Genomic DNA, 25,125 nt, shown 5'->3' with positions numbered 1-25,125 from the left:
ACCAGCTCAATAGAAAGATCATCATCGGAGACTCGAAGGAAGAAAGAAGAAACAGAGATCGCGGCAACCAAAGGCCTACAGAAACCAACACCAGCCAATATTACCACCGCGACCAACAAGGAACCAACCGCCGAAAAACTCACGAACCAAAGACTTGTTTCCACTCTACAGGCCAGTCTAACTTACCCCTGGGTAAGATTTGGACACAAAAAGACTAACACTAGCCCTAACCAAAGAAAATTGGGTACTTGCCCGATAGATCCAACAGAGCGACTAACCGCATCAGCGGACCAAACCCAACTGAAGACCCAATGCAGGTGCAGTCTTCTACCACGTCCGAGATACGGCAGGCCCCAACCGCCACAACTAAAGAGAACCCCAAAATCGCGAACTCAACAACTGTCAAGAAAGTCATTTTTGGTGAGCATTTCCTGGTCCTCTGGATTCCAGCCTAGCTAGTGTAGTGGGGTTGGGAGGGAAAGGGATTTTTGTACATTGTAATTCTCCCTCGCTTATTCCGTGTGTTCCCCACCCTTTTAAAGTGCAAGTTTTATTGTATTGTATATTTTCCTGTCTCAAAATAAAGATCTGAATTCTTTTTGACTAACCCAGGTGTCTGTTGCAAGTTTTATTACGACCCCCAAAATAAGTCCAAAGTCTAGAAAAGGGAGTGGGAGTGATTCGAACCGCTCAAAGGAGTCAGAGGTGAAGCTGACTACACACACCACCCCCTACAGTAAAAAAACAATAACAGATGAAACAGCCAGTCATTTAATTATAACTAACAGCAGTTCCACATTGCACATATTTTATGGCATACTCAAATAATGATAATGCCATCTGGAATTTAGGAACAATATAAATTCATGGGAGTACATTACACTAAGCACTGCGGTTCCACCACAGACCCAATTCACGTACGGACTGGGGTCAAGCAAGGCTGTGTCATCGCACCAATGCTCTTCTCGATCTTCCTTGCTGCAATGCTCCATCTCACCCTCAGTAAGCTCCCCGTTGGAGTGGAGCTAATTTACAGAACAAACGGGAAACGGTTCAGCCTCCGTCGCCTCCAGTCCCGATCCAAGGTCGTCCCATCCTCTGTTGTCGATTTACAGTATGCAGATGACGCTTGTGTCTGCGCTCACTCTGAGGTCGAACTCCAAACCATCGTCAACACCTTCACCGAAGCATACGAAAGCATGGGCCTTACACTAAACATCCGTAAGACAAAAGTCCTCTACCAACCTGCCCCCGCCACACAGTACTGCCCCCCGATTATCAAAATCCACAACAAGGCCTTGGACAACGTGGACCACTTTCCATACCTCGGGAGTCTGCTGTCAACAAGGGCAAACGTCGATGACAAGTCCAACACCGCCTTCACAGTGTGCCAGTGCAGCCTTCGGTCGCCTGAGGAAGAGAGTGTTTGAAGACCAGGACCTCGAACCCGGCACTAAGCTCATGGTCTACAGAGCAGCAGTGATACCCGCCCTGCTGTATGCCTCAGAGACATGGACCATGTACAGCAGGCACCTCAAAGCACTGGAGAGGTACCACCAACACTGCCTCCGCAAGATCCTGCAAATCCATTGGCAGGATAGGCACACCAATAGTGTTCTCGCTCAGGCCAACATCGAAGCTTTGACCACGCTCGATCAGCTCCGATGGACAGGTCACATCGTCCACATGCCCGATACGAGATGCCCAAAACAAGCATTCTACTCGGAGCTCCGGCACGGCAAAACAAGCATTCTACTCGGAGCTCCGGCACGGCAAGAGAGCCCCAGGTGGGCAGAGGAAACGCTTCAAGGACACCCTCAAAGCCTCCTTGAAAAAGTGCAACATCCCTGGCCCAAGACGGCACAAAGTGGAGGAGAAGCATCCGAGAAGGCGCCGAACACCTCGAGTCTCTTCGCCGGGAGCAAGCGAAAGCCAAGCGCAGGCAGCGCAAGTCAATCCAAGCACCCCACCCGCCCCTTCAACCACTGTCTGCCCCACCTGTGACAGAGACTGTAGGTCCCAAATTGGACTAATCAGTCAGCTGAGAACTCATTTTTAATGTGGAAGCAAGTCATTCTCAGTTCCGAGGGACTGCCTAAGAGAGAAGAAGAAAGAGAGAAGTGACAAAAATAAACTTTATATCCTGTTTTGGACAAACCGGGACTTTAAAGACCTGTATCCGATCAAGATGTATGAATTCACTAATAACAGAGTTATGCAATGTTATAACTGAGAATAATTGTCTTGTTTTATTCTGCTGAGTAAAGAGTGGTGATGTTTAAGTTTAAGTGCTTTGAACAGCATGCTCACTGGCATGACTCAGGCTTTGGATGGTCTCTAGAACAAAATACTAGAAGGCCGCTGGCACCTATGAACTAAAGCTCAGCATGAAATACTATCTTCAGAATAGGTGTCTTCACCTACCTTTCTCCTCTATCAGAAATTCAGGCAGTACAATTAAATTGCAGGATTATTGGGTAAATCGTACTGCAATCATACATCAAACATGCCATCACTTGTAGTTATGCATACTCTTCTAGGATTTATTTTGGTGTACTATTGGCTGGAATGTCAATTTTTGCTTTTAATTTTTTTCTTAAGTATCTATTACGTGCAACCTTGCTGTGTCAATTTGGAAATCAATACCAGAGACACCCAAATATTCACTCAAAAATATCACACAACAAACACAAATCACCGACACACATCACAAACACAACGATAAATACATCAAAGTCTATATTCATCAGTACACAAATACAAACAAAGAAATCACATACAAACATCGCAACATACATACATGTCACATAAAACAGGTAAATTTAAGAGACAGAAAGAGACACAATCAAATCATAGCCACAAAAATCACAATGCAAGATGACTCACTACAATGCCATGGTAGATCTACTAATCTATCTTTATAAGTTTTGAGATGCTTCTGTCACACCAAAAATGTATGTGTCACACATAAACGTATTAAGACACATCAGTCATTTCTAATATACAGAAAAATCTCTCAACCAACAGGTAATAGCTTCTAATTGAAGTTAGGAGACACACTTAGAAAAAAAAAGTATTAAAAAGCAAAGTCAGTCTGATGACTAATTGACCTGAGGATCAGCCCAAGAACAATTTGTCTTCAGGATCAGGGTAGCACAACTATACCTTTTGACCTAAAATTAACACACCAAGTTACAAGCAGGTACAGTTTAGCAGTAGAATAATACATTGTGCATTGTATGCTTTACTCTCCTGTTCTTAGAAAATAGCATTTTCTTTGATGATCATAAGCAGCATCATGGGATATCTACTAGTAATCTATTACATCTACAATAAATTAAAATTTTACATTTGTGTACACTTCCTGTCTGCACAAATGTCCATATTTATAATGGCTTTTATCTATGTAAATGCATCACTGTAATTGTGCAACTTGGCCACTGGGTTCCCAAAAACAAATCGCTCAAAATGCTTTCTGAATTATTTTCATTTGCCAGTTCCCCCACCCCAATCAGTAAAATTTCTAATGTCAGAATAAGGGTTTAAATATAAAAATCTAAAAGTTACATATTTCACAATAACAATTACATTTATCCATTAAATTGTCTTTTGTGTCTTACCATGTGCAATGCCACAGGAGATTGACTAGTGTCCACAAATACTTCCTATTATCACACTTTGTGGTAACCCCTTTATCTAAACATTTAGAATGGAAAAAAACACTAGGATCAGGTCAACATTTTGCCATCAATGTCTGCTGGTGAACTAGCTGAATCACTCAAAATGTTTTCTTCAAAAAAAATTAATCTGCCATTTTTTCCTCACCAACTAAACTTTATAATCTCCACGGCAAGGTTTTAAACAGAATTTTAAAAATTACAAATATGTATCCCATAATAACCTAATGGCCGACAAGCCTTCACTATTTAAAAAAAAAATCAGCTTCAAGTACTTGCCTTCTCACCATATTTTCCTTAATCTCTTTTCTCTCAAGAAATGTTTTTATGGTCCTTGAACCCATTCACACTGTTTGCCTAACTAATTCCACAATTCTCAACATCTAGGTTAAAATGTTCCTCCCGAGTTTCCTTATTAGTCTTAATGATGGCAAAAAATGAAATGGAACAAATATATGCGTGAATCAGGTCCATGTCAAATTGGATAGAGTAAACAAAAGTTAAACCATGTTCTATATCCAATACTTAATGTAGTACTAGTAGATCTCCCATGGTATTGCTCAGCGAGTCAGAGACTAGAATGTTTTATGCAAGGTAACATATGATCCATTTAGTAAAAGTACAAAAAGAAAATACTGTAGATGCTGGAAATCTGAAATAAAAACAGAAAATGCTGGAAATACTCAGCAGGTCAGGCAGCATCTGTGGAGAGAGAAACAGAGTTAACGTTTCAGGTCGATGACCTTTTGTCAGAACTGGAAAAAAAGCAGAAAATGGAACAGATTTTTAAGCAAGTGTAGTGGCTGGGAAATGGGGGAGGGGATGAAAGAACAAAAGGGAAGGCCTGTGATAGGATAGAAGGCAGGAGAGGTTAAGAGATATTCAAGGCAAAAGGAGATGGTAATGGGACAGGTTAAGAAATAAAGGATGGTTCTAGATGAAGTGTAAATTGCGCTGGCAGAATGGAAGACAGCTGCCCTGTGGGAGAGAAGAACAGAACAAAAGTGTGGATAAAATATATATATATGTATGTTATGATCTGAAATTGTTGAATTCTATGTTGAGTCCAGAAGGCTGTAGAGTGTCTAATCGAAAGATGAGGTGCTGTTCCTCGAGCTTACGCTGAGCTTCCGTGGAACAATGCAAGAGGCCTAGGACGGTGAGGTCTGAGTGGGAGTGGAGCGGAGAATTAAAGTGACAGGCAACCGGAAGCTCGGGGTCCCCCTTATGGACTGAACGGAGGTGTTCCGCAAAGTAGTCACCCAATCTGCGTTTGGTCTCCCCAATGTAGAGGAGACCACATTGTGAGCAGCGAATACAGTATACTAGATTGCAAGAAGTACAAGTAAATCGCTGTTTCACCTGGAAGGGGTGTTTGGGGCCCTGGACAGTGGGAAGGTATAAGGGCATGTGTTGCATCTCCTGCGCTTGCACGGGAAGGTGCCGAGCGAAGGGTAAGGGGTGTTGGGGTCGATAGAGGAGTGGACTAGGGTGTCGCGGAGGGAGCGGTCCCTACGGCATGCTAAAAGGGGAGGTGAGGGGAAGATGCGTTTAATGGTGGGATCATGCTGGAGGTGGCGGAAATGGTGGAGGACGATACGTTGAATGCGGAGGCTGGTGGGGTGAAAGGCGAGGACAAGGGGAACTCCATCGTAGTTCCGGGAGGGAGGGGCAGGGGTGAGGGCAGAAGTGTGGGAGATAGAACGGACACAGTTAAGGGCCGTATCAACCACTGTAGAGGGGAATCCTCGGTTGAGGAAAAAGAAAGACATGTTGGAAGCACTGGTATGGAAGGTGGCAGTCAGAGCAGATGCAGCAGAGACGGAGAAACTGGGAGAATGGAATAGAGTCCTTACAGGAGGCGGGGTGGAAGTGTAGTCCAGGTAGCTGTGGGAGTCAGTGGGCTTGTAGTGAATGTTGGTCAATAACCTATCCCCAGAGATGGAGACGGAGAAGTCGAGGAAGGGAAGGGAAGAGTCGGAGATGGACCATGTGAAGGTGAGGGAAGGGTGGAAATTGGAAGCAAAGTGAATGAAATTATCTAGTTCAGGACGAGAGCAGGAAACGGCACCGATACAGTCATCAGGTGCAGTCATCAGTCATAAAAGTGCAATGTGTTTTAAAGAACTTAAATCCAGTTCATAGGTTAGTTTGAACAACTGAATAGGGATTTTTGTTGGTGGTGGGTCAGCATTTTTTTTTTTAATTCCTTCCTGGGATGTGCGCATCACTGGCAAAGCCAGCATTTATTGCCCATCGCTAATTACCCTCAAGAAGGTGGTGGTGAGCCAACTTCTTGAACCGCTGCAGTCCTTGTGGTGAAGGTACTCCCACAGTGCTGTTAGGGAGGGAGTTCCAGGATTTTGACCCAGCGACGATGAAGGAACGGCGATATATTTCCAAGTCAGGATGGTGTGTGACTTGGAGGGGAACTTGGAGGTGGTGGTGTTCGCATGCGCCTGCTGCCCTTGTCCTTCTAGGTGGAAGAGTACCACAGAGGTGGACCACAGGAGAGGGGTGGTGGCAAGGATGGTATGGTCAACAGTGTCAAAGACCTCAGAAAGGTTAACAGGAAATAACATACCAGAGGCACAGTCACATAGAATGTCAATGGTGACTTTGACTATGATGGGCAGGACAGAATCCAGATCAAAGGGATTCAAATATGAAGTGACCATAAAGGTGGGAACAGAGTTAAATGGTGAACCTTGGAGGAAAAAGAAGTTGGAAATGTCAATAGTGAGAGAAGACAAAGTGGTCAACAGTAGGCTTTTTAAGAATCAAGGGGATTGCAACAGTTTTGAAAGAGTGTGTGTGTGTGTGTGTGTGTGCCTGCACACACGAGAGAGAGAGTGGCTGATTGATTGAGGACAGTTCAATATTTTGATGAGCATTACGCTGAGGATAGGTAGAGTGATCAGGTGCAGAGTTGGCAATTCTACAAGCACTGCTTGCTCTTTAAATAAAAGGGGCCTACCAGTTCAAAGTTGGATAAGTTCTTTCGGGAATCCTGTACCTGCAGTACAAAAACTAATCACGGCCAGAATCAAAGTGTAGGGCCAGAAGGAAAGGATTAGGTCGGATGGGAGGGGGCAGGGAAAGGCCACTTTAGTGAACAGACCAGCTTAGACTCGAGACAGCAAGAGGCTGTCACATGGTAGTTTCCAATTGTACTAGGCCCAAGGTGGATGACACACTAGAGAATAGTGACAGCTGCCTCAGAGCTGGAGCTGGGAGGACTCCGTGGACGTGAACAGAGGTAGGTGTGACAAACAGCATTCTGGAAATTGCACAACAGAAATGAAAGTGTTACAGAAAGTAAGTCTTCCATATGCACTTCCTGTAAGTGTAAGATTTTTAAGAAAAAATCTACTCCAAAATACTGGAATAAGCAACAAGTGTTAAGTATCAAAATTTTCTTGGGATCATGCCCTTCGACACTTCTAGAAAATAAATCTTGTACCTTCAGAGCTTGTATCGCCCTTCAGAGATTATTAAATCAGCCACTGTGAAAAAAATATACTTTTATGTACTTTATTTATTTATTTACTCCACAACACCGCAGCCCAAAACAGTAACTTATCTGTTCTTTCCACAAATGATGATTGACCTGTGTTTTTCCAGCATTTTTGTATTTATTTCCGATGTTTTAACATTTGCATTTTATTTCCTTTTACAGTAATGGAATGTTGGGTTTATCTACAGTTGAACAGGCAACAACCTCATGTCACACTGCACTCAGTTTAAGTACTGGAATCAGGACTATATTTGAGTTGGCTACTTTTTGGGGACTGTGCCAGCTTTTGCTAGTTTTCTAGGTTGCATGTATGTTATCAAGTAGCATGGCAGGTCTGGTGACGAAAGACAAAGAAATGTCTACAGCCTCTGCTGATATGAAGTCAGCTGAGCAGCAAGTTAACATTTACAGAAGTCAGATGATTTCTGAGGACCCAATTTACCTTTTTTTTGAAATGGTAGTGCAATTATTATATTAATAAATATGGTGGATTTGCAATAATCAAGGCTGCAAGCTCCAAAACATAATTTAGAAGTTTTCCAAAAAAAAAACAAGATTCCCTTGAAAGGACAACAAATTGCTGGAAATGTTCAAATTTAGTTTTCTGTTGACCTTCAGCCTTTTTTTAAAAAAAGCGATACAAATAATAATCCAGTGGCTGTGAAGTGTAGAGTTATACAGTTAGCTCTAGAATGCCAGCAGTTGTGGTTTGTGATTTTTATTTAACCTAGAAATTGATTTACCCACCCATTTTTTTTTTATAGAACTGAAAAACATACTTCAGTCACATGGGCCAGCAACAGGGTTTAATCCTTCATTGCAGACCACACCCTCCAAATGGGCTGTGTGCCCATTTAGAATTGAAACGGAGGAGAAGTTTTTTTTGTTTTTTTTAAGTGACTGGTTGACCAGAGCTCAATTCAATGTGACTCAATGAAGTGTATCCAGTTTATTCATCAGTCTGAGGTTTATACCAGATTGCTGTGCCACAACAAGACCCTCAGAATAACAACAGAAAATGCTGGAAAAACTCAGCAGGCCAGGCAACATCCGTGGAGAGAGAATAGAGTCAACGTTTCGGGTCAAACCCTTTGTCAAGTCAAGGGTTTGACCCGAAACGTTGACTATTTTCTCTCCACGGATGTTGCCTGGCCTGCTGAGTTTTTCCCAGCATTTTCTGTTATTATTTCAGATTTCCAGCATCTGCAGTATTTTGCCATCGTAAGACCCTCAGAATTACTGTTAGTCAAATTTCAAGGAGCAACCACCCCACCCCCCACCCTACCATTTAAGGAGCTCAGGCAAAAGCTGGTCCATATACAACTTTATATTGCGCATTTAATGCAATAAAACGTCCAAGGCGCTTCACAGGAGAGTACTAAAAAAAAAAATTGACACCGAGCCATATAAGATGTTAGGGCAGATGACCAAAAGTTTGGTCGAAGAAGTAGGTTTTAAGGAGGGAAGAGAAGCGGAGAGGCGGAAAGATTTAGGGAGGGAATTCCAGAGCTTAGGACCTAGACAGCTGAAGGCACAACTGCCAATGGTGGAGCATAGAAAATCGGGGATGTTCAAAAGGCCAGAATAGGTGGGGCGCAGAGGTCTAGGGGGATTGTAGGGCTGGAGGAGATTACAGAGATAAGGAGGGGCAAGGCCATGGAGGGATTTAAAAAAACACACACTATATGCTCCCATATTCTTAATTACTGTACCCCAACTGCCAGTCTCAAATGTGTTTTTAAACAACTTTCTTAACATATTTTAGGATTAAAAACTGGATTCCTCTCCAACTGCAGATGTTCTAATCTGTGCAATTCCGTTCTAATCTGTGCAGAATTGCACAATACACTGCACTTGAAAGCTGCATCACTTCAGGAAACTCAAAACGCATACCCACAGCATAGGAAGCTGAAAAAAATAAGAGCAACTGAGTCCGTGCTTTAAATCATGCAGAAGTTTTAAAACCATAGATCACTCCCGAACACACTCAGCATTGTTCTTCCTGCCAGACAAAAATGTCTATTGATTGAACCAACTTTAAATTGCAGTGAAAAGGGTTGCAAAAATGTAAGAATTATTAAACTATTCTGAAAACTTCAAGTTGACCATTTGATGAATTCACTGAAGTACTTTGTTGCTTTTCATAAAGGTTGAAAAGCAAAAGTCTGAATAAAACCCATCTTTCCAATCCTTACTTTGTATGTATGAATAATGAAAAATGACATAGCATTCTCTCAGCTCGAGCTGGAGAAAGCATTTTTTTTTTTTTATTCGTTCATGGGATCTGGGCGTCGCTGGCAAGGCCAGCATTTATTGCCCATCCTTAATTGCCCTCGAGAAGGTGGTGGTGAGCCGCCGCCTTAAACCGCCGCAGTCCGTGTGGTGAAGGTACTCGCAGTGCTGTTAGGGAGGGAGTTCCAGGATTTTGACCCAGCGACGATGAAGGAACGGCGATATATTTCCAAGTCAGGATGGTGTGTGACTTGGAGGGGAACTTGGAGGTGGTGGTGTTCCCATGCACCTGCTGCTCTTGTCCTTCTAGGTGGAAGAGGTCGCGGGTTTGGGAGGTGCTGCCGAAGAAGCCTTGGCGAGTTGCTGCAGTGCATCTTGTAGATGGTACACACTGCAGCCATGATACGCCGGTGGTGGAGGGAGTGAATGTTTAAGGTGGTGGATGGGGTGCCAATCAAGCGGGCTGCTTTGTCCTGGATGGTGTTGAGCTTATTGATTGCTGTTGGAGCTGCACTCATCCAAGCAAGTGGTGAGTATTCCATCACACTCCTTACTTATGCCTTGTAGATGGTGGAAAGGCTTTGGGGAGTCAGGTGGTGAGACATTTGCCACAGAATACCTAGCCTCTGACCTGCTCTTGTTGCCACAGTATTTATGTGGCTGGTCTAGTTAAGTTTCTGGTCAATGGTGACCCCCTAGGATGTTGATGGTGGGGGATTCAGCGATGTTAATGCCGTTGAATGTCAAGGGGCGGTGGTTAGGCTCTCGCTTGTTGGAGATAGTCATTGCCTGGCACTTGTGCGACGCGAATGTTACCTGCCACTTATCAGCCAAGCCTGAAGACATAACACAAATTGAAGCACACCCTAGTATTATTCTTTGGTGAAAGTCTCCCACAGCAACTGTTCATTGGGTGTTGCCAGTGTTAAGAGCATGTAGTGTTCACAAAATATGTGGCAGTGCTCATCCGAGTTCCCAAGTTAAAATCTGAAGTTAGTCTATCGCAAAGGCTTGCTGAACTGCTACATATGGTCCTTCTTGCCTTTGCCTAATGAACAGCCAATTTAAAGACCATACACACACATTTGTGAGTTACTTCATTTGCAGATGAAACTGCAACAACAACAACTTGCATCTACACAGAACCTTTAATGTAGTAAAACATCCCAAGGTACTTCACAGGAGCTTTATCTAACAAAATTTGAAACCAATGCCACATAAGGCGATAATAAGACTGGTGACCAAAAACATGGTCAAAGAGGTAGGTTTTAAGGAGCGACTTAAAATAAAGTGGCTTAGGGAGGAAATTCCAGAGCTTAGGGCCCAGGCAGCTGAAGACATGGCCATCAATTGTGGGGCAATTAAAATCGGGAATGCACAAGAGGCCAGAATTGGAGGAGCGCACAGATCTCAGAGGGTTGGAGGACATTAGAGAGATAGGATGGGCCGAGGCCATGGAGGGATTTGAAAACAAGGATGAGAATTTTAAAATTGAGGTGTTACTGGACCAGGAGCCAATATAGGTCAGTGAGCAGGGGTGATGGGTGTATGGGACTTGGTGCGAGCAGTGTAATTTATACTGAGTATATAATTACTCACCACATACAGAACTATAATGGCAATACAGTGTAATCTCCATTGTCCTCCATAGTGGAGGGGAGGTACCTCCCACCACTAGTGGATGATGGAAAATGGTATTTAAAGTAACTGCCTAAATGTTAGTTTTAAACATAGGTAGGGCAATACCTATACATACATAGGAATGAGCAGAAATATCAATACAAAAAAAAGGTGACATGTTATTTCAACATCTCATGCAAGTATTTCTCCCATGAAAGTTCTGGCAGATAATAGAGGATGCACATTAGTAGGAAAACTGCATTTCCTTCGAAGAAAAGTTTTATTTTATTTTATTTTATTTTATTTTTTTAATTGTACTGTTGTGATCATGACCTAGGACACTGATCCAACCCAAACCTGTGGTACTTCCACAGTAACCGAACCTCTGCTTGTTGAAGTTATTATAAACCAATTTGAATGAGGAACACATTCATTAACAATTACTAATCAAGTAATCATATATCCCACAATTCCCAACTTCACATTTGTCCACCCCTCCTAAATGTAATCTACCCAAGTAGATGCGATAACAAAAAAAGGCCTGTTTATACAGTGGAAAGATGGCACTTTTTCATCAGATTTATCCAGTCGTAGCCAGAGAATCACCTGAAGTGGCTTCTCTTCTCGCTCCCACACCATTACCTCTGGTGTCCCCCAAGGATCTATCCTTGGTCCCCTCCTATTTCTCATCTACAGTATATGCTGCCCTTCAGCGACATCATCTGAAAACACAGCGTCAGTTTCCACATGTACGCTGACGACACCCATCTCTACTTTACCACCACCTCTCTCGACCCCTCCGCTGTCTCTAAATTGTCAAACTGCTTGTCCGACATCCAGTACTGGAGGAGCAGAAACTTCCTCCAACTGAATATTGGGAAGACCGAAGCTATTGTTTTCGGTCCCCACCACAAACTCCATTCCTCTCCCTGGCAACTGTCTGAGGCTGAACCAGACTGTTTGCAGCCTTGGTGTCATATTTGGCTCCAAGCGGAGCGTCCAACCACATATCAGCACCATCATTAAGACTGCCTATTTCCACCTCTGTAACAATCGCCTGACTCCGCTCATGCCTCAGCTCATGTGCTGCTGAAACCCTCATCCATGCCTTTATTACCTCTAGACTTGACTATTATACTGCACTCCTGGCCAGCCTCCCACGTTCTATCACAGAAATCACAGAAACCCCACAGTGCAGATAGAGGCCATTTCGGCCCATCGAGCCTGCACCGACACATATCCCACCCGATCCCCGTAACCCCTACACCAACACATATCCCACCCTATCCCCGTAACCCCACGTATTTAATCCCCCAACACTAAGGGTCAATTTATCATAGCCAATCATCCTAACCCGCACATCTTTGGACTGTGGGAGGAAACCAGAGCACCCGGAGGAAACCCACGCAAACACGGGGAGAATGTGCAAACTCCACACAGACAGTCACCCGAGGCCGGATTCGAACCCGGGTCCCTGGCGCTGTGAGGCAACAGTGCTAACCACTATGCCACCGTGCTGCCCTCCGTAAACTTGAGCTCATCCAAAACTCTGCTGCCCATGTCCTAACTCGCACCAAGTCCCGTTCACCCATCACTCCTGTGCTTGCTGACCTACATTGGCTACCGGTTAAGCAACGCACTGATTTTAAAATGCTCATCCTGGCTTTCAAATCCCTCCATGGGCTCGCTCCTCCCCATCTCTGTAATCTCCTCCAGCCCTACAACCTTCTGGGATATCTGCGCTCCTCTAATTCTGGCCTCTTGAGCATCCCCAATTTTAAAATCGCTCCACCATTGGCGGCCGTGCCTTCAGCTGCCATGGTCCTGAGCTCTGGAATTCCATCACTAAACCTCCCCGCCTCTCTACCTCTCTTTCCTCTTTAAAGTGTCAGCTGTGGCTCAGTTGGTAGCACACTCGCCTCGGAGTCAGAAGGTTGTGGGTTCAAGTCCCACTCCAGGAACTTCAGCACTTAAAGTTAGGCTGATACTCCAGTGCAGTGCTGCACTGTCAGAGGTGCCGTGTTTCGGATGAGACGTTAAACCGAGGCCCTGTCTGCTCTCTCAGGTGGACGTAAAAGATCCCATGGCACTATTTCGAAGAAGAACAGGGGAGTTATCCCCGTGTCCTGGCCAATATTTATCCCTCAATCAGCATAACTAAAACAGATTATCTGGTCATTATCACATTGCTGTTTGTGGGCAAATTAGCTGCCGCGTTTCCTACATTACAACAGAGATTCCGCTTGAAAAGTACTTAATTTTGCACTTTGAGACGTCCAGTGGTCGTGAAAGGCGCTGTATAAATGCAAGTCTTTCTTTCTTTATTTCCTCCTTTAAGGCGTTCCTTAAAACCTACCTCTTTGACCAAGCTTTTGGCCATCTACCCTAATATCTCCTTGTGTCGTGGTGTCAAACTTTGTTTGATAACGCTCCTGTGAATCATAGAATAGTTCAGCCCATCAAGTCTGCGCCGGCTCTTTCAAAGAGCAATCCAGCTAGTCCCGCTCCTTCCCCAGAACCCTGCAATTTATTCTCCTTCAAGCATTTATCCAATTCCGCCTTGAAGGCCACCATTGAATCTGTATTCCCCACAGTGTCCATCAGACAGTGCATTCCAAATACTAACTACTCTGTGTAAAAAGGTTTTTCCTCATGTTGCCTCTGGTTCTTTTGCCAATCACCTCTGGTCATCGACCCTTCAGCCATTGGAAACAGCCCTCTCTACCTAAACCCTTCATGATTCCAAACACCACCATCAAATCTCCCCAGCCCTTTCCGCTCCAAGAAGAACAACCCCAGCCTCTCTACTCTATCCACGCACCTGCAATCCCTCATCCCTGGAACCATTCCAGCAAATCTCCTCCGCACCCTCTCCAAAGCCTCCAGTGCCCAGAATTGGACACAACACTCCAGCGCCTTGGGACGTTTTACTACGTTAAAGGTGCTATATAAATATAAGTTGTTGTTGTTGGAGCTATTTTACCCTTGTGTGCATATTCACAATTTTATGCATACATAAATTGTAACAAACTGTCATTCAAAAAAATTAAATGCCCCATCAGTAACGCTCAATATTGCTCGAGAATATTTTGAATTGGTCAGTTGATAATTAACTGCCCAAAGTAGAAAAATAGTTCAGTAAGATAAACTGAGGCAAGTCAGGAACTTTACACTTTATCTTACAACTACTTTTCATCTCAATATTCTTTCCTTTCATTTTCCTGGCCCTTGAGACGTCTGTAAATTACAGAAAATTAGATTTAGGATAATTGGTAAAGTGCAGCCTGTTCCCACTGCTGCACAGCCTAGAACTAGTCCCTATTGAGAGATAGTAATCTCTTTCTTTTCATCTCTGGAGTCATTAGAATGATTAAAATGGTGATATCCCAGAAAATAAGTTTCCAGAACTCCCTTTTTAGCTAAATCTGCAATGGTGAGAGCAGTTACAAGGCTCCCACTGGAAGATAAATTATCCTAGAGTGAAATTAGTGAAGCTGATAAGGGCTTTAAGGGAGAAAAATTTGGTATCGACCATTTTGGGGAGCTAACTTTAGCGACTGCGAAATTGAGTTTTAGTGCCCCAAGAGGGAAGTAGAGCGCTAAATCAAGTGCTCCACTTCCTTCTTAGGGTGCGAATGTTGGAGAGCGGGGTGGAGACTTCAGCAGCGCTGCAAAATGGGCCGCGTTCAAAGGCTCCTTCCCTCCCTTAAAGGGAAGAGCCATCGTTGCAGATTCTGCAATTTAAAAAGTACCTAACTGGACCACCAAGGCAGCCACGATCCCGCGCGATCAGCCTGGCAATCAAGCAGAGTGCCAGGGTGATCAATCGCAGGCAGGAACCCTTGAAAAAAACTAGAACAGGAAAGGGTAAGTTTTTTTTCCCCCACTTACCTCTGCCACCTTGCCTTTAATCATCGCCCCTGAAGAGGCCGGCTGCCCGATACACGTCTCCTGCAGCTGTCGGTGTTTTCGATTGGCGCTGCTGCAGGGGGCACAAGTCAATTTCGGCTCCGGGGCGCTACCGGAGCAATGCAGTCACAATCTCTGGGCGAAGATCGGGGCGCAACGCTGTAGCGCCGCCGTAAAACTCCCGCCGAATATGGCAGGAGTCGATGTCAGCGCCGCGCCTGGTCGCAAAGTCATTTGCATCCCGTTAGCGCCCCCCCACGGGTGCTAACAGGAGGCGCAAAGGCACCCAATTTCACCCCCTTAGACTCTAGATTTTTTTTAAAGCTTCTACGCTGTGCTACATTTTGACTGAGGAGGAGGAAAAGGAAGCAAAGGAGAGAAAACCCAAGACATCATAGCTTTGATTTGACTGGAAGTTATGCCTATGATTTAGTATGTACAAACTGTCCATGTTTCAATATGGAACAAAACAATATTTTGCTCCAAGTTTGTTTGTTGCTAGTTGGGTGTTCTACTTAAGTTTATCTAGTTCTTTGAAGTCTTGCGTCTAGCACTCGTCAGACTTGAAAGTCTATGCAACATCCTAAAATGTGAGCATTAACAAAAAAAAAGCCTGCTGGTTGTGACCTTGATGGCCTGGCCTTGCCCAAAGAGGAGCTGTAACAAGCAATCTAAAGACAAACTTCCCTCAGCTGTATCAATTAGCCTCTACTTGACCTCAGGATGTGCCTATAAAACACCTTTCACATCCTCAGGACATCCCAAGCACATCACAGCCATAGAATTATTTTTGAAGGGTAGTTATTGTCATGTAGACAAAGATGCTTGCCAATTTACACACACCAAGCTTATCACTCAAAGCTTAGTAGATTACTATATTGAAAAATTCCCTCCTGCCCAGCCACATTAGATAATATGCTATCTGCACACCAGTCATTTTCCCACCACCTATACTACAATTTTGTTCTAAACTGAAACATTGGATGATTAACAACATGCATATATACAGCACCTTTAATGTGAATGTTCCAAAGTGCTTCGCACAGGCAAGAAGAAATAAATAGACGCCGAGCCAAAGAAGGAGATAATAGTAGGGGTGACCGAAAGCTTGATCAGGAGAGTTTCAAGGGTCCTAAAAAAAAATGGTGGATAGGCAGAGGGATTTAGGAAGATAATTCCAGAGCATGGAGACTAGGTGGCTGAAGGAACAACCATTAATGGTGCGGCAAAGGAGGGGGAATGTACAGGAGACTGGAATCAGAGAGTTTGGGGGTGTTGTAGGGCTGGAGGAATTTACATAAAGAGGGGACAAGGCCATGGAGGAATTTAAATAAAGCGCTGGGAGATTAGGAGCCAATGTAGGTCAGAGAGGAGAGGGGTGACGGATGAACAAGACTTGATGCGAGATAAGTTATGGCCGTAAACTTTAGGATAAGCTGAAGTTTATGGAGGATGGAGGAACTGATCACACAATGTTAACTCAGGCAGAAGTAGTCATTCTTTGCAATACGAGTGGGCCAACGATCAGTATTGCCAACTCTCGCAATTCTGTCGTGAGAGACATGATTTCAGAGTGAAAAAAAGCTTCACTCGCGATGGAATGCCTAAATCTCAAGGGGGGGGGGGGGGGGTTTTAAAAAATACGTCGATTAATCGGCGGTTTCCCACCCCCCTCCACCTCCCGAGATTAGGCGGTTCTGGATTCAGGAGGTAAGTCAAGGACACAAAGCAAACCTGTACTTAATTTATATCAATGCAATTAGTTTCACAAAAGCTATTTGATGGACCCATTAACCTCTTTCAATGGAAGAGACTGGCCTTGAAACTACTCCATTAATGATGCAGGTTTATCAGGGCTTGCTACTGTGTGGCTCACAGCTCTCTCTCTGCTCTCCCATAAAGTCATAGCCTAAATTATTAATCCTTTGACACGATCAGTATAACGGTCACGTCTGTGGACAAGGCCTTTGTGGAAGAACATGGTCCCTTGGCTGCATCTTCTGAAATAGTTAGGAGAAATTATTAAACTAAAATGAAAGGCTCAGAGTCGGAGGCAGGGCGAGAGGTCTACAAGGTGATTAATGCCTTTGCAAAAGTGAAGTGCTCGCTGCGATCGAATCCCGCAATCAGGCGGGAGGATGACAGCTTATGATTTGCAACATTTTTTTTTTTTTAAAAAGCGCCTACATCAAAAACAAGAAAAAGCAGATGAAAGAGACGACAAGAGACAGTGGTTAGTGATGGCCGAAAACAAAGGTCGTGGAATGCACTTCCTGTCCCAGAGCAAAGGTTAGTGAGGGATCAGATCGGGGAAAAAATGTAACTCATGATTTCTGTATCAAATCTCATGATTCTTAAGTGTGTGACTCCTGATTTATGGTGGGGTTGGCAATACCGAAGGATGGACCCTTTGGAGACTCCCAAACTTTCAGTGCAGGGTGGGAAGAGAAACCATTGCTAGAGATGCTCTAACTACAATAAAATAGATAAGAATGGAACCAAGCAAGGGTAGTCCCATGGAGCTATACAATTGAGATGAGGCAATGGAGGAGGCGCATCGGAGGAGGAGGATGTAATTGAACATGCTGCAGAGAGGTCAAGGAAGGAAAGTGCACATGAGCACAGTAACAGAGAAAATTGTCTGTGACTTTCGTTATGGCCATTTTTGTGCTGTGGGAGGGTTGGAAACCTGATTGGAAGAATTCCAGCAGGGAATTGTAGTAGATGTGGGCATGGATCTGGGATGCAAGAACATATTCAAGGACTCTGGAAAGGAAATGAAGGTTAGGGATGGGGCAGTAGTTTGCAAGACAGAGCAGTCAAGGGTGAAATTTTGAGGCCAGGATGCTAAGTGATTTTGATGATTTGATTGGGTAATGAAAACTGTTAAATTATATCCTTCATTTTAGGGATACGAAAATGAATCTACCCTTGACTCATGGGATTAACATTTCCTTTAGAAACGCCTCAAAGGTGTGTCACAGAGAAGAAATGGAGTGAATACTGAACCTTTGTGGGAGGGTTGGGCAAGGAAAGCTTGGTTTAAGAGATGGGTTCTGAAAAGGCAGGTAGAGAAATGGACAGGCTTAAGGAGAATGTTCCAGAGAATTAAGCCGAGAAAGTTAAAGACTTTGCCACATAAGTTGGAGGGGGATGCCCAGCAGCCCAGTCAGTAGACCAAGGGCACAGAAGGAAACGCAAGGCTCGAGAAGATTGTAGAGGTAGGGTGGGGAGAGATCCTGAAGGAAGCAATAGATGAGCATTTTATGTACAATCCATTGGGTGATGAGAAGCAAGCAAAGATGAGATTATTGGGCAAGCAGGGCTTAATAGAGGATGAAATATGGGTGGCAGCGTTTTGGACAATTTCGACTTGAGAGTGGGAGACCAACACGGAGGGTGCTGGACAAGTCAATCTTAGAGGTGTCAAAGGCATAGAGGAGGGTTTTGGCTGCAGTTGTAAAGTGAGCAATGTTGCAAATGTAGAAATAAAAAATCTTGATGATGGATGGGATACAGAGTTTGAAGCTCAGCTCTGCATCAAACACAACACTAAAATTGTGGACAGCTCATGTCAGCCAGTGAGGGGGATTGAGTCAGTGGCAAGGATGCAAAACTTTTGGAAGGGGCCAAAAACAATGACTTTGAATTTCTTGATTTGGAAGAAATTCTGGTTTATCTATGACTTAATGTCAGACAAGCAGTCTGACAATACACCTTTCCCCTGACATGACATCTGCGTCCTTCACTTTTTCAACCAAATGACCTAATCCAATGCCTCTACCAACAACACTATTGACAGCCAGGAGGAGGAGAGGATGGGGGCTTGCTTTCCGATTCTTCCCGTCTCACTTTGAGAAAATGTCTGGTACCTGATTCCAGCCATTCTCAAATGACCAGATGTTGCTTAACACTCTGTACATGAACGCATCAGAATGTGTTACCAACATCAACTTGAAAACTCATTTACAGTTAGTCAGATTATGTTCAAATTCTACAAAATTTCAAATCGCAGTACGCAGACTGCACTAATGATTCTTATCCAGGAAGGTTTTACAAGTTCTATCTGCGGCAAGCTAATCTCAACAGATGTAGCGGTATAAGCACTACAATTGGCCTCCGTATCCATGTATTAGGAAGGTGAAATCTAAAAAAGATGCCTTCATTATTTAAGGGTCATTCTGTACTTTAAAAAAAAAAAACAAATTTTACAGCCAATTACTTTCTGATGCATTGGTTGATATAAACATATTAAATACAAAGAGCATTAACATATAGTCAGTGTGTAATTTTATGGAAAATCAACATTACATTTAATCTTAAAAGCATATTCTGATTGAAAATATGGCTTGCTTCTGAGTTCCATGATACACAGTTGTCAGACAAGCTAAGAGGGTGCACAGTTCACAGGCTGTCTACATGCATAGCAATTACTGAAAATCTATGGTTTGGAAATATGAAGAATAAAATTGAATTGTTTTACTACATGGGACAACTGCCAGACCGAGAAATAGGTGCATTATCTTGCAAAATCAGCACATGCTTCACAGAATTTATAGGTTAGAGAACATTTAAAAGAATATCTTTCAAGGTTAATTGTCAATGCAGCTTGGACCATTCCTTATTCTACTGAATAAATAAAGCTATCATTTTATCAGCACACCATTGAATGAAAAAAAATGCCTATACACAGGAAAATACAGAATAAATTCCATGAATAATGATAATTTCACCAATGCAACCAAAGTTAAATAGCGTAAAAGCATAACAAAATCTGCAACACAAACACCAGCTGTATATTTATGGCAATACAACTATTTTTGGAACCACTCAATGAATGAAAATGAATGGTTAATGAACAAAAGGCATCAGGTATTTTCCCCTCCAAACAAGAAAGTTATAGTTTTTTCAAATAAAGCTTAGAAATATCACTATTGAATATTTTATTTTTCCAGTCATTGAATTTTAATTTTAGCCCACTAAATTAATTACACAATTGAAATGATTTGCAATACAATTTGCTAAACATTAACTATAAATGCAATTTGAAGGAATAGAAATAACATTTACCAGACACAGAAGGCACAGAAAGAAAAAATCTCATTGCTTGTAAATTCACCCATTTCCTCATCCAATTTTGCATCCCTACTTCAATATTATGAGTTTGAAGGGTGGTATAGTATAGCTTGAAGAAATCACTGTACAAGCCATCAATCATCATGACTGATTGAGCAGTCAGAGAAGAGGCCCCCTCTCCTGCTGGCATCTTTTATTCCCTCTCCCACCTACTGCCAAAAAAAATGGTAAATTCAAATCCGAGAGAGAAAAAAAAATCAAGTGTGATTCTCGACTAGGCAAGACTGCTATTTTAACCTGGGTCTCTCCTACAATAGGTGAAAGTCCACATTTAACTAATACTTCAACATTTACAATGAATACTAGGCTATGCATTTTTTAAAAATCACTAACAGCTTTATGAAAATAATATATCAAGCACACTTCCTGGAAAACTAATCAGCTATATGTCTTTATCTTGGTTGGGGTCTGAAACAGCAGTACTAGAAAAGAGACATGTTTCCACCTAACCTTATGTCCTTAATCATTGTGTTTAAAACCCAAACATGTGAGATATATAAACACAATTAAATGCTAGATTTTTTTTTTTTTAAATCACTAAAAATACTTAAGAACTTGAATTGCAGCTTTTTATTGTGGGGATAGTTGCTGTGACACTTTTATTGCGTATCCATCTAGGGTTTGTTTGGTTTACCATATGATTTTGTTAGCTGCTAATCAGTTCGATTCCATTTTGCTTTATAGTAATTTGATGATTGCCTCTGACAATTTTGAAATTTAACATTCAACCAATTTAAATAACCCATTCATTCATATAATCCAATCCTAAATGCTTACCATATAGATAAGACTACAAGTTACTAGAACTCTGAAACTGGGGGAGAACAAAGTCTCTAAACCCCAAAAATATTAGTTTTTAGATTAATCGGAAGAGGGAAAAACAAAAAGTATTTGCGACAATGCCTGAATTTACTGATATTTTAAAATTTAAGGACACTGCACTCTATATTTGGAATTGCAATAGTCCATTGGGCCAAGAGTACATTTGAGAACAGATCAGTAAGTGTGGACTGAGGACTTGTCTCATTGGCCATTTCATTGCTTCTTTATGTTGGTGGAATTTTTTTAATACAAATTATTCAATTTTACTGTTGATTTTCTCTCCCCCCCCCAAAAAAAATGTTTAATAGAGACACAAGTTACAAATACAAGTCTGAACTGAGAGTCACACTTTTCCCCAAGGGTTAATTTGGCCAGCTTTTGGTAGTGGGAGGGAGATAAATAAAATGTCAGCATAAAGATTGGTAGTGTGATGGAAATCTCTTCATTTAGGCAGGCATCCTACAGCAGGCAGCCAATGCTACTCTTGCACCAAGTGCTAGGTGAGAGATACTGTGGGGTGACTTTTGCCTGTGTACAGCAACACTTACATTCTGCTCAGCACTCTGTCGTGGCATAACAAACATCAGAACGCACAATGTGGACAAATGAGAATCAAATATCCACATTCTACCTTGTTGTCATACAGCACATCACAACATCAACAAGCCACATAATCTTGGTTCAGTGGGTTTTATTAAGTGACCTATCCTGCTATCCAATGCATCTGCAGTCTTAATTTTGAGCCCCAATATGTTAATACCACCTTTCTACTATAGCAATGCAGCTGATAATAGGCCCAATTTAAGTAACAATGTTGTAAGTTTGATCGGTTTGAGTTACCCCCATGACAGTTGGACATATATTGCCGTTCCGTCATCGTCGCTGGGTCAAAGTCCTAGAATTCCCTACCCAACAGGATTGTGGGATTACCATCACCACTTGGACTGCAGCGGTTCCAAGAAAGCTGTCCACCACCTTCTCAAGGGAAACTATGGATGGACAATAAGTGCTGGCCTTGCCAGCGACACCCATATCCCAAGAATGAATAAAACAAAGGTTGCCTTGTCTATAGAAAAATAGGAGTAGGCCATTTGGCCCTTCGAGCCTGCTCTGCCATTCAATATGATCATGGCTGATCCTCCATCTCAATACCATATTCCCGCTCTCTCCCCATACCCCTTGATGCCTTTTGTGTCTAGAAATCCATCTATCTCCTTTTTAAATATATTCAGTGACTTGGCCTCCACAGCTGTCTGTCCATACAGACAGCAATGCCATCTCTGCATTTTAGCTTGTTTGGGCCTTTCTTAGCATTGGGGGAGATTCATGGTTAAAAGTGAAAATTATGATTATATATTACAATATTAGCAAGTAATTTAGCAAGGCAATAACTGCTTTAAAAAATTCATCACAGGGCAGATGAGCAAAGCAGAGCTGAACCAAAGCTGACTTTAGGACTAAATAACCAGTTAGCCACAAACTCAGTACACACTTAGCTCTGCTCATTGAAACTTAAATTCAAGCTCTAATTTTAAGCAATGCCTAGGAGCTGAGCAATTGCCACAACTTTCTTCACTCGAGATTAAACACTGGCTTTAAAATATGCTTCTAATTAAAATTAATGGGATGGGGAAAGTGCTGATTTGGCACTGGAAAAAAATCCCCAACATCTGCTCAAAAATGTAGTTATTATCTCCCCAACTACCTTGATATGCAGCATTTTAGCCACAACCAAATCACTTGCCCTATTTATAATAGATTTAATATAATAACCAGAACTACTTGACATAGTAAACAATGGAGACCTCAAAAGAACATTTTAATGCTGTAGTTTAATCAACAACTCTAAATTATACTCTAAACTACAAAACTAAAACTCGTCGTTTATGACAATGATGATCTGAACCCCAAAATCTGATGCTCGGACATTTTCATTACATATTTACATTTGTTTGAGGTATTTTCATACAATTTTTGTGATATTTTTGCAAGTGACAACACAATTTAGACCCCTGACACAAGAGGATGTTTAGAAAAAAGAATGAACTTGATTGTAGAGCCAATAAGTCAGGTTGAACTCAATTGTTTTTAAATACATAGGCCCTCAAGTATAAATTCATTGTGTCAACATTGCAAAAAAAAATCAACTCAATAAATTTGTACAAAAGATATATAGTGGTAGAACAGTAAAGATTACGTTGGATAGGATTTTAATCAACTCACGAGTTATGCTCAGTTTCAATTGTGGACTGCGAATTATTCCAACAAATGTAATATGATCCCCATGGAACACACCTTGTTACAGCTATTAATATATACTTAAGTTTCCAAGGAGATCTACTTTAGAAATGAAGGTGGAACACTGACACAATCTTTAATATCAGTAACCTGATTATTGTTCAACAACAATTAATACGCCCATTTATGAAATTTATCAGAAGCGTATTTCGGCGAAAATAATATCGAATTGTAAGCACACTTCTGGAATAAAGGCCTAACCTTCTTAAAACCCAATAAACAGAACCCACCCACCCCCTCACATGATCGCGAATCCATGAGCTTTTCTGTGGGAAAATACTGAAAGTCCCACCTGAAGTTCAGCTTCATCAGATAAGGGAATGATTAATGAGCCAGTTAACCTTCCTAACGGGTTTTAAACTACGCCGCATCCAGTAACACATTCTATCGAAGACCTTGAAGTGGACATGAGAACCTTGGGCAATAGTTTTTTTCCCCCTGCAAGCACAGGACCTGGAAGAGGCTGAGAACTTCCGCACGTATTACAAATACAAACGAAGAGATTGTGACCTAGCAAGCGGATCTGTAACCTTGGAATAACCGAGAAGCTTTCACTTTTTTTTGGAAACTGTACAAAAACATGGTGAACACGGTGTCACCATGCAGGTTGGAACCGGACATGCACGTCGCTTGCAAAGCACGGCCAAGCCCAAAACGCATACCAACACAGTTGCGTCACCTGATGCAACGAGAAAGCTCTCAGAACAAACTCTTACTTACCATTAAACTTTTTCTCCGTGGGGGCAGCATGGTTGCAAGTATCAAACACTCAAAATAGTAACTTACTGTAATCCTGTGCCTGTTCCCCAGCACGATCACCTCCTCCTCTAATTCCCTCTAGTAGTTATCGGGGCCAATTCCCTCTAGTAGTTATCGGGGCCTTTTCCCTCCCTCAGATCACTAAAACCCCCCGCCCTGACAAATCAAAAGAAGCTCTTTTACAAACCGCCGGACAACTCACCAGTTATTAAACGCGCCCGATTCTCACTGTCGAGGGCTGGCTCGTGTGTGCTGAGTTTGTTCCGCACTGACAGGTTCCAGTACTCACAGCCGTTTCCTTCAGCGCTCGATCCCCACGGCGCTGCGCGCGCTCCCGCGTCACCCAACCCACAGAGCGCGAACCCGGCCAGCGCGCGCCCCACACACACTCCCGACCCGGCCAGCGCGCGCCCCACACACACTCCCGACCCGGCCAGCGCGCGCCCCACACACACTCCCGACCCGGCCAGCGCGCGCCCCACACACACTCCCGACCCGGCCAGCGCGCGCCCCACACACACTCCCGACCCGGCCAGCGCGCGCCCCACACACACTCCCGACCCGGACGGCGCCGCCCAGCGGCCTTCGTCAGTTTGCTCTCCCTCCACTCGTTCATACTGGCTAGTCGGGCTCTTGTGGTTCAAAGGTAAGAGGGAGCGAAGGTGGACTTTGGGGGTACAGGAGTCAAGGATAATACTTCAGCCCGCAAGTATTTATCAGGCTAGTGACGGAAACTCCCCCAAGGATTCATTCCCGAGATTGTTCCTGCAACAACAAAAAAGGGGGCGGGAACATGGAGTGGATACAACACGCAGGAATTCCTCCACGGATCCTTTGGTGGTTCTGAGCTCATCAATTTCTCGACCACCGTAATTGTGACCTGAGCACTTCGCTGCTGCAGCAGCACACTCTTCTATTTCTCTTTAACTGTGAAACGTCTCGAAAATAATATAAAGTCATGGTATATTTATATATAACTCCAAATGGGGTGCAGGAACAGAGAGACCAGCGTGTGTAAGTACACAAATCTTTGAAGATGGCAGGACAGGTTGAGAAGGCTGTTAAAGAAGCATACCGAATCCTTGGCTTTATAATCAGAGGCATAGGGGGAAAAATTTGTGTGGTTTGCGCCACACGTTAGCACCAGGAGATGGC

At 43.0% G+C, this 25,125-nt stretch overlaps 1 protein-coding gene across 9 annotated transcripts in view; it reads right to left on the bottom strand.

Annotated features, from left to right (window-relative positions):
* The window catches only part of LOC147106137 (protein kinase C and casein kinase substrate in neurons protein 2-like), a 185,648-nt gene extending 161,286 nt beyond the window's left edge, over window positions 1-24,362 (bottom strand). For 5 of the 9 annotated variants that reach the window (XR_015081372.1, XM_086008952.1, XM_086008951.1 and 2 more), the window contains exon 1: window positions 24,173-24,362. The gene's annotated coding sequence lies outside the window, so the exon portion shown is untranslated. Of the gene's footprint in view, window positions 1-15,967; window positions 15,991-24,172 lie in introns of those variants that run through there. The other 4 variants (XM_086008950.1, XM_086008957.1, XM_086008955.1 and 1 more) reach the window with 4 other exon arrangements.
* Between the last annotated feature and the right edge of the window lie 763 nt (window positions 24,363-25,125).

This window comes from Somniosus microcephalus, chromosome 16, assembly GCF_052327205.1.
Source record: "Somniosus microcephalus isolate GS21.2 chromosome 16, FLI_Smic_1.0, whole genome shotgun sequence".
Classification (NCBI taxonomy): Eukaryota; Metazoa; Chordata; class Chondrichthyes; order Squaliformes; family Somniosidae; genus Somniosus; species Somniosus microcephalus.
Note: the sequence above shows the minus strand (reverse complement) of the source record. Positions and strands in the feature narration are given on the sequence as shown.